The following is an 11,326-nucleotide window of genomic DNA, read 5'->3' on the forward strand; positions in this document are numbered from 1 at the left end:
CCCACAACTATGAAGCACTGTGTGACCATGTACACACTGCAGCTGAATTCGGTTGTCATTTGACCTTTTAGAGCTTAATCTTGTTCTATACACACAGTTGAGTAATTTACAGGAGTGACAAACGCATTCTTAAAGGCGAATTAACTCCCCAAAAATTCAGTTAGTCAAAACCGCATTTACAAAATGATATGCAGTGTGTATGGATTCAAACTGACAACTAGTTGTGTATGATGCCTTTATGCGTATCTTTCTTTTGCATGCAGAGAGCAAGAAAATCATATGGAAAGAGATATGAGACTTGACTTATTTGTGTTGCCAGACTCACGCCTGCTGCTAATTAACTTTATAAACTGGATTATTTTATGAGCCAAGCCCAAAGGTGCTTTTAATCCATGGCAACACTTCAGCAGAGCACTCTGTTTCTGTAATGGATGGGTTTGTAAAAACAGACAAACATAAGTTTTTGGTCATTAGACCACTACTTTGGTCAAAAATAGCCAATACTAAATGAATGAGAGCATTGGTTATCACAAGTTTGGGAATAAGTTCTGTTTCATACACACACAAATCCATCATTTTAAATTTAAATGAAGTGTCACTCCTGTAACTTTATAGTCCGTATAAGACCTGAGTTTACTTACATTCTTACACTGAAATAAACAAAAACACAAAGTTTAGAGATTTCTTTCAACTTGAGTAATGCATTTTTAGAACTGTGTCATACACAAGACGCTGCAAAATACATGAGACACAAACACAGTGGTCAAACACGTCTATTTAGCATTTATGTTAACATAGCAAACCAGTTGGAAAACCTCTGCAGTGGTACACAAAATGCGAGACACTGGGTAGTCACATGAAAAAAGCAAGGCCTAGAGATGATTTAACTTTTAACTTGACACAGCGTTCTAAAAACATTGCATGCACACAACGCTGCAAAAGACACAAGACGTGAGCACAATGGTCAAACACATCCATCTAGCATAAGTCACATAGAAAACTAAAGGAATAGCAGGGCAGGGAAACAAAAAAAACTTTTTCAGAAAGCTGTGAGCATGAGCAACACGCTGCAAAAGAGGCAAGATGCAAGTTCAGTAGTCCAACACAAGTTTAACAATAAAAGCAGAGCAGTGGAACACAAATATATGAGACACAGGGCACTGAAAAAGAAGAAACTCAAGGTCTAGAGACATATCTTTTTAAAGGTGAACTTTTAACAGAACCATTGTATTTTTAGGACGCCATGACATGTGCAAGACACAGCAAAAGATCTGTCTAGTCTATGTACTGTACACACTGGAAAAAATGGAAAAGCAGCACAGTGGGTTGCAAAAACGTGTTTCATGTGAATATATCCTTACCTTAGCAATACTATATTATGGCTGGATGAATAAGTGGGTGGTCACTGTTGGCCTTCAGATGACATTACAGTAAAATGTAACATCAAATGTAATCATGCATGGCGAACCTGATGCTTGAGCATGTGGATTAAAGGTCATGATCATCTCCTTGCATCAAACATGTCCTTGAGAGGAAAACCCAGCCCTTGAATTTTTTTTTTTGTTTGTATTTATAATACAAAAAACCTAAAGATGGACAGAGGAGGGCAAAGAATAGCAGAGTGGGGAGATGATAAAAAGATAGCTCTACTCCGCCAGGCGTTACCAGTCATAGTGCTGTATCTTGTAATATAAGGTCGGCTTTTATGTTCCGCCTTAACGCACCACAGCCCCTTTGACTCAAGACAAGCCTAAAGGCTTCGGCCTTCAAAGGGCTGTTATGACTTCCACCTTAAACACTGAGAAAGAGTGAGAGAGAGAGAGAGAGTGAGGAAGGGATGCTGCTAGATGGATCAATTATTCAGTACATGTCAAGGGCTCTGTGATATACAGTAAGTGCTTCTTCAGATCACGCATGAGATATTCACCACCCTCCACATAAACGCGCAACTAACTAAACAACAGCAAATTATTACTCCAACTGTTATATAAGAGCTTGTTAACAATTTTTTAAGGATACAAGTGATCAAGGGATAAAACCACATACGGACTGATAATTAATCACCAATACGAGATTTTTAATGGCTGTATATATGCAACATCACACAAGCAAGATAACAAGCTAATATTCAGACCAACATGCCAGTGTGGTTTAATTTTAAGCAAGGCTGAAAAACAAAAGTTAATATTGGGAAGCTTTCATTTTAGACATAATATTGCTTTTTAATACCTCAAAAACAGAAATAGTTGCAAACATTCACATCATGTATCCGAGCAATCAGAAGGGGTATTACTAGCCAAATGATTTCAAGTTTTTGAACAAATCACTTGAGTGAATGATTCAATTACTCATTCATAAAACTTGTTTTGTTTCTGAAAGAATCAGCATGAATTGGTTGAGTGAATGATTAAATGACTCATTTGACTGAATGATTATATGAATCATTTAATGACTCATCATTTAGTTTCATTTTTTGCTATTACTGGCATAACAATGTAACTTGCACAAAGATTCACTAAAAAATCTTAACTTTTAAAAAAATAAAATAAAAGTCTCAGTGCTGTTGGACTAAATATCAGCAATATTGACTATAATTTAATTAAGAATTTTAATATTATTGAAGCTCAAAAAAGATGTATTTGAACATCAAATCGCAAATTATTGATATTGATTTAGTGAATCTATTTGTAGACCTATTACATTTATTCAGTTGCTAAAGGTTGTTTATTGGTTGTCTAAAAAAATTAATTTCCAGATATTGAGGATTGGTGTTAATCGGCATGAGCTTGCATGAGTATCAGCCAAGTTTTTCTTCAAATGAGCTAAAAACGGGCCTGCCTGATAATTCAGTCTATCACTATTCGCTCTGATTGGCACCTAGTCCTGACTTGTTGCAGCTTTCAATGATGGGCCCTCGAGCTCCAGAATGAGTCCCACAGATATGTAGGAGTTTATTTTTAGCTGAGACCACCCTGTGCAAATTCTCCCCTGAGACAGAGAGACAAAGAGAAAGATCCCGCAATCAGCTCACACACCTGCTGCTCCTCAATCCCTGCCGTCAGTCTCTATACTGTAAATGATACACTACCCTCATCTTCTTTCTGCAGAGACGAACTCACACTCACAAAATAAAGCTGAAAGTAACGCATAATCTCTCCATCTTCCGTGATCTATTTCCCTCTCCTTTATTCCTCCTGATACCTGCTCCAACTCCATCTGCCTTTCCCGCTCAATATCATTTGCTGTCAATCTCTCCCTTCCCATTCTCGCTTCCTGTCCTCCCACGCTTGATGTCAGATACCATATCTCTCCATCTTCCAGTCCTTGCTCCTCTCCACTAGTTTCTGTATTGCTTTTCCTAAAAACAACCTCCTTGTCTCTTTTTCTGTACATCATTTCCCCAGTTCATCTCTCTGACTCTCTGTTCTCTCTGTACCCAGGATCTGTTACCACATGAGAGTGACACGGTGTTTCTCTAAATATCAAACACAGAATGTGAGTTTTGCCTTGTTACATCCCGTCCTTTATATAATCCCTCTGATCTACCACAAGCATACTGCTCCATCAATCATCCCAGCTCAGGACCACCCAACAAAATAAAGCAAAAAATCTCCTTTCTGAGATTAAACATTTAATAGTGAAATCTTCAAGGGAAAAGGGAAAAGCTCTTATAGTTAGAATCAGTTTCCCAGAAAAAAAAAACAATGGTGGCGTTTTGGATTCCAAATGGCTTAAGCAACCTGTAAAATCCCCTTACGAAACATTTGCTCTGTTATTGTATATAGCACCAGTTTATTTCACTCTGTCTATGTACTTCAGGATTAGTCAAAATTAATCAACACGGAAAGCCTCTAAATCCTGATGGTGGACTTGGAATCTCAAAAGACCTGTTCCTAACTGATCGCTGATTGATCGGATTGTGAGATGTCTGGCATTGTTTTGTCGGCCTAAATGAGAGGCTGATTGAAAAGTTGGACGGAAAACAGAGAAAACAGGCTCTGCTATTCCCAAGGTGAAGATTAAGAGGCACACAGATGGGGACAAGAAAAGGGATTGATTTCAAAGCTTCTTCTCCTCCTTCATGAAATTCAGACATTCATATGCCTCGGCGTGCCCCTGCCTCCAGAGAAATGGCTCATTCGTGATTCCACACAAAGGGAGTAATGACCTTTTCAGAGAGGATCCATCTTGACGTTCCTCCGCTCTTGTAATAGTGGACGAGCATGTCTACAGTGACCCTTAATAGTCAGCAAGAGGGGTGTTGTGTAGCCTCAGTGCGTGAAGGTGCTGAAATGCTATTTGTGGCTGCATATCTCTGTGGCGAAGTGAGGAAAAAGAGAAAGCGCATGCTTCTCTGTGCTTTATGGAGCTAGTGCATCTGTGAGTGGGTGGACGGCAGCTCCATATGCATGTCTGGGTAGGGTGGCAGGTCTTCTAGGGGAGCACATCTATTTATTACAGTGTGTGTGAGAGCGTGTGAATGAGTGTGTGTCGCTGCAGGGAACAGTTGGGGGCAGTGAAAGCAATTGTTCTGGGCAGTGTACCTTGTTTGGATGCACAAATGGCTCCAAGCGATTTTGTGCATACATAAGTCCTCCAGCATTTTCACTTCAATGTCTTTAGAGAGCCACAATATATCAGTACTAAATGGATTTAAGGGCTGGTAGTAGATTATTTATTTATTTATTATATTGGCTATTGTTTGTTATTTAATTATATACTGTATATATTTTTCCCCCCATAGTTTTACATATAGATTACATTTGCCATCATTAGACTTAGAATTAGTCAATGTTTTATTCACCCTCAAGACATCCTAGGTGTATAGGGCTTTCTTTCAGACAAATCCAGTCAGAGTTATATAAAAATAATTTCCTTGCTCTTCCAAGCTTTATAATGGCATGGGCGGGTGTTTTTGTTCAACAGTCCAATAGAAGTTAAATAAAGCGCATCCATCCATATTAAAACGTGCCTCACACAGCTCCGGGGGGTGAATAAAGACCTCCTGTTGCGAATCGATGCATTTTTGTGAAAAATATACATTTTTAAAAACAACCACGAGAGACTGCCTTTTTGACGCATGCCACATGCGCGTTCACTAACGAGAGACTGCCTTTTTGACGTATGCCGTCAGATGTAGGCGTAGGGCATGCACATGTGAGTTTCACGAAAACCAACGTTTGTTTACAGAAGCAAAGGAAGCAAAGTTTCCTTACTCTACCAAAGGAAAACCAGTCTCCTCCTGGCTTATATCGAAATCCTCAAACATTTTTCTTTACAAATCCTTGTTTTGTACTTCTAATTTGTGACTGGCGTTTTGTTTTACTGTCTCTCCTCCGTGCTTCCATGTTCATTACTAATCATAGACAGGTGCGCTTTGCCTACGTCATCCCCCGGGACAACTTCTGCCTACGACAGTTAGCAGAAGTGAAAGAAAGGTGTTTATAATGGTTTAAATATGGATATTTTTCTTACAAAAACATATCAATTTGCTACAGGAGGCCTTTATTCACCCCCTGAAACCATGTAAGGCACGTTTTATTATAGATGGATGCGCTTTATTTGACTACTTTTGAACTGTGAATCCTTTCACCTCATCATTATATATAAACCACATATCTATCTATCTATCTATCAATCATATATAAAAATATATATATATGACAAAAAAATATTCAAAAATATTGGTCAGGAATCTATCTATCTATCTGTATGTATATATTATATATATATATATATGGCAAGAGAGTGGTCAGGAGTTTGTGAGAGTTACCAATAATAAGAGAAATCCTAGTTGACTACACCACCCGGAATACACCGGGACATAACAGTCCTAAGCAAAGGGACACAGGTTCGTGCCAAAGGCAAGGTGAGCAAAAAGACCGATATACAGATATAAAACAAAAAATCACTTTATTAACATACAATTTATAAAGCACAGATACAACACTTCACACAAGGTCAAAAAAAAAAAAAATACATCAAACGTCTATGCCAGTAACTTACAACACAAGTACAATACAATAAGATAACAAAATAAAGAGGGAGGTGGCCAGCAAAGACCTTCAGATTTCTACCCCACATTCAATACCCATGACACACACACTCTTGTGAAAAACCAAATATTAAACACAGCCAACCCCTCCCACCTAAATCCGCACAACAAACAATACAAAACAATATATAACAGACGGACCTAGATGAATTCCAGACAAAACTATAACAAAACACAGCAGAGCAGAAGTGCAGTCAGTTACTTTGTTCGTTAGGCTTCAATTAAGATCACTGGAAACCCCTGGACGTGCAATCAAACCTGCTGTACATTGAACAAAAGTTATGCATAAATTTGTTAAAAACCAACTAAAAACTCCCCATACCCACCAATGAAAATGGTACAATGCTGCAATACACATGGTCGCTCACCACGCAGGATTACAGCTACAAGCAGGCCCATATCTAAAAACAAACAAGTTAATAAGCCTCTATTTAACAGGCAAAAGGGGACTTTTAAAACAGGGACCAACCTGAAAACTGGCCAACAGCCAGCACACGACAGATAGGAGGATAACCCAATTGCCAGCACTCATTCAAAGCGCCACATGTCAAAAAGGGGCAGTACCAAGGACGATACATCCCAAGAAACCAAACACTTCTCCTTTTATACGCACAACATGGCACTAATTGGCTCATGAAACTTACCCAACTGACCAATCATGATCACACATATTTACATGCATGAAGAATCTACTGTACATATGCATGCATGATACAAAATGTGTATATTGGTTTTAACTCTATGCATGTTTGAATGCAAAGCAAACGGTGCCTCTCTGAGGAACACTGTTTATTGAATGGTACACTAAAAAAAAACCTGTTTCAATAATGCTTTTGGCATGCTGTCTCTGCCCAGCTGTACGCGCAGGTCTGTTGATAATGGGTCTACAGGGACAGGTTAGAGTCAATGGAGAACACGCACCATTTCTCATCTACTTCTAACAGCCGGCAGGTCGATCCTCCTTCATCAAAAGACTACAGATGAAGGAGATTTTGCTGTAACTTGAAAACACAACACATTTGCTTTGTTTGCTCTAAGTACAGTAGCATATTTATCATAATTAGCGACACATGGCTGATGAAGCTTCAGTCATACATCTCCAATCCTTGTGCCATGTCTGTGCCACCATCTGGACTAGGAAAGAAGCATTTTATAATGTAGTTGTAATATTAATTTGTTCAATTATTGAGCATACTGTGTTTATTTGCCATGTGCATGTTCTGGGTGTGAAATAAGGCTATTATATCTTCATTAATATCAATTAACAGTGTGTTGCATCTTTACAGTATCTCACTGCTTATACACTGAACACATCAGCATTAATTCACGAGGCCCTCCAGCCTATACTGCACTCACTGATACTATGTTTAGTATTCCATCTACATTCTTCCAATTTATGTTTCTTGTCTAATTCAGGGCGGCATGTATCGCTGTTCCAGGTTCTAGGCTTACACTGACTTAAAATCCAGAACCACAGACTAATTAAAACTCAGAGAAGCGAGGCCAAAGAGTGCACTGCAGCCAGCCAATTCAGTTACGGGTGAAGCAGGCCAAAAGAAAGTTCTCTTTCAGTTTCATCAAAGGACTACAATGTGGCTCTAAAGCTTCATGATCCTCAAACAGCACCGAAGCAATATTATTCGCTGTTGCTACCTCATGACCACATGTGCTCGCTTGTAAACAGAGGGAAAAGCACTGACCTCACACCGAACACTTTCAATCATGTTCATAAGAGGATAAATGAGCCCTGTCGGTAGCGCCAGCTCCGGTTCACAGCAGCTCTGTATTATTCTGTTCCCCCTTTCCAGGCATTTCCTTCCCCTTTCACTTTAGCAGTAGTATGGATTACACACCAGCCCAAATTATTTATTATTCAGCTTCTCACTCACCTGGACCCTATTGAGACCAGGCCACTGTGCGGTTGTGTGTGTGAGGGAACACTGAATTACCCTTAATGAAAGAACCTAATCTATACTAATTGATTTGGTGTGAATGGCTGAAGAATGGTGTTTGGTTTCTATGTGCCAGTAACTGAGGGCAACATGGCCCTGATATACACTTTGATGAAATCTATGGACACAAATTAAAGATGTTTTGATTATCGATATTAAAAGAAAACAGCCGTGATAGAGACAAAAACAATCTAAATAATCCCTCTCTCACAAAGCCCAATGTCATATTTTTAAGCAAATGACATTTTGTCATTATGTCAAACTGCCGTTAAGCCAGCAGGTCTGAATATATGCAACTGCAAATAAGATTAGAGAGCTTCGCTGCAGAGGCAAAAAGAGTTATGACCAAAATTATGTCTCTTAGATCAGGGATTTTCAATCATTTAGATGACACTGAAACCCAAATGTGAGGGACCCCATTCTGGAGTTTAAAAAGCAGCAACTGTATACATTTTCATGCATAAAGAGCCCATTTATACAGTGAAAAATTATATTATATATGAATAAAATATGTGTCAAATATTTAGTTTCTATTATATTAAATAATATATTATTACAATATATTTGTATTACTTTTATTTATTTATTTTAACACCGACCCCCACCCCGTCCAAAGAATTTAAGAATTTTTAGACGTATTTTGACTAGAAACAAGACAACAATACTAAGAAGAGCCTTTTTTGCAGTGAGGGTTGTTTCTAAGCAGGTGGTTGTCTAGGGTGGCATCATCTGAGTGTGCACTGACGTTCAATGTCAGAACAAAATTTCTACCAAGAAGAAATTTACAACCTAGATTTTGAAGAACTTCACCACCTAAATGCCTAGAATTATGGCAAAGTCATAATTGTTTGGGACAATCTGAGGGTAAATGCTGACATAATTTTTTTTTTTTTTGGTGAACTATCGCAAGTCTGAAGTATTGAAGAAATCAAGACAGAAACAAAAAATATAGGAGTAATGCCATTATTTAGAAAATGACTGAAAACTACCTGATGACTCACACTTAATGCATTAATATTTTGTCATTTCTGCACCCTTCAGAAACAAATCAGTTGTCACAAAACAAAACATAATACTCATTATCATCAGAGAACAATGACAAATCTAGTTTTTACATGTTAGATCAAAGCTCTCAGGAAGCACACTGGACTGCTCCCCTGGGTACAGCAGATTTTAATCCACACAATTATTTAAAAGCTGACATAAACAAATGATTGTACCTTTTAAATGTCAAACCTTTCATGCAGTGAGTGAGAAGGATTCTTACAGAAGCCATCATACACTTCAAGGTTTAAAAGTCATCAGCTTGAAACCGTCTGACTCACAAACATGAGTCAACAGCATGAAGCCATCAGTTCATCATAACAGATAATCCTTGAGGTCCAAAGCAAAATCTGCACGTCACCCCAATCATTAAAAGATAAACAAACTGGATTTCGGTTTCGTAGAACGCTCAAAACATTAGGTGTGCTTAGATTCCCCAAACCAAGAGGACAAGAAATCAAGAAAAAAAAGGGGGGAAATAAATCAAATCTGGGAATAAGCCTCTTATCTACAGAGGCTTGCGCGCAATGCTCTCTAAATTTACGCGACCTCAGTCGACCTAGCTGTATGTTTTTTGCACAACTTTTCATTCCTCTAACTCCACGTGTTTTCCTCTCTTCACTAAAAGAGCATGTCCATTTATAGAAAAATTTCACCCGTGAGAATTAGACTAAATTGCAGGGGCACTCAGCGACTTTGAAGCGCGCACGCGAGAAGCATCTCTATTAGAGGTCCACAAGTGGAGAGTCAGTCATCATCACTGCCCAGTATAATAATGATATACTGTAGCCTACATAATAATACACATTATGTTCGACCCAACTTAAACGGACGCGATGATTGACACCGCGACCTGACGCGCTCTGGGGACGCGCGAGCTACCAGTTCGAGTGAATTATATAACTGCAGTATCAACTCAGTCTCTTATACAGTGAATGATCGTATCAGAAACCATAAGAATTAGAAATGCAAGCAGATTTAGAATATATTTTTTTCTAATTTATTAGCGTTAAGTAATTCTATCGTATATGATACTTGCCGCTTGATGCCACATCGCATATTTTTCAGTTTATTTATTTATTTTTTAAAGAGAGCCGTTGGGAATATAGGTGGTATGATCGAATCCTCACCTGCATTGTGTTCTTGTGATGAATCCTCCTCGAGCGCTGAGGAGAAATGTCTTTCTTCCACTCACTACAGGAGCAGCAGCTTCACCGCGCAGATCTGTCAAGTGGAATGTGAGGGAATGCCCAAGCCTCTCTCTCTCCTCTCCTCTCTCTTCTCCTGTGTGTGTGTGTGTGTGTGTGTGTCAAAGAGTGTGATGTGAGCACCCAGACAGATTGGACGAAATGTGTCTGTGACTTTATCCATTTGAAGTCATTAATTATCTTGGCAGATTAAGAAAGAAGCATATAAAACTCAACTGGCAGATTAGCAAATGCAAATAGCTCCACGTTCAGATCATAAAGTGACAATTAAACGACCTTTAAAGTAAAAGAGATGGTTTTCTCGCCTTCTGCATTATGGTAAAAACTCCATTAGTGTTCCTGTAGCTTGAATATTAGCACATGGTAGCAACGCTAAGGTCATGGGTTCGATTCCCAGGGAATGCCAACTGAAAAGATGTGTATCTTCAATGTTAGTCACTTTGGTTAAAAGCATCTGCTGGATGTGTGTGTATTTTGTTCTATTTTCGAATTGAAGATTTTTGAATACTGTACAGAGTGTAACTACTATAATGGTAACATTATGACATAATCCACAATCAACAGATGAATTTATTTCTTCATTGAACAGATGTGGAGAAATTTAGCATTACAACACTTGGTCACCATTGGATCCTCTGTAGTGAATGGGTGTCGTCAGAATGAGAGTCCAGTTGAAACGGTTTAGAAAACAAATCCATGATTAAGCCGCTTTAACTTTAAACCATCACTTCTGGCCAAAAAACGAGTCCATAATCCATAATAATGTTTCCTCCAATAAACCACTTCCCCTGTTGTCCTCTCACAACCAAATCCACTGACATGTTTGTTTAGAACTGTTTTCCCTTTTAAATCGTGCTTGATCTGTGCATATTTCTCTCCTGATTCAGACAAGATACATTTTTCAGTATTTTGTCCAGAAGGGATGATTTAAAGAGAAATAATGCCAATCCCACACAACTTGTGGATTCTTATTCTGATGGCACCCATTCACTGCAGAGTATCCATTGGTGAGCAAGTGATATACAGTAATGCTAAATTTAGCAAAAAAGGCATATTGCACATAGTAT

The 11,326-nt window shown here is 38.5% G+C and overlaps 1 pseudogene; it reads right to left on the bottom strand.

Annotated features, from left to right (window-relative positions):
- Positions 1-10,337, bottom strand: part of LOC109112625 — a 49,907-nt pseudogene extending 39,570 nt beyond the window's left edge.
- Positions 10,338-11,326: the final 989 nt, after the last annotated feature.

The sequence above is a fragment of the Cyprinus carpio genome, chromosome B8 (assembly GCF_018340385.1).
Source record: "Cyprinus carpio isolate SPL01 chromosome B8, ASM1834038v1, whole genome shotgun sequence".
NCBI classification, from domain to species: domain Eukaryota; kingdom Metazoa; phylum Chordata; class Actinopteri; order Cypriniformes; family Cyprinidae; genus Cyprinus; species Cyprinus carpio.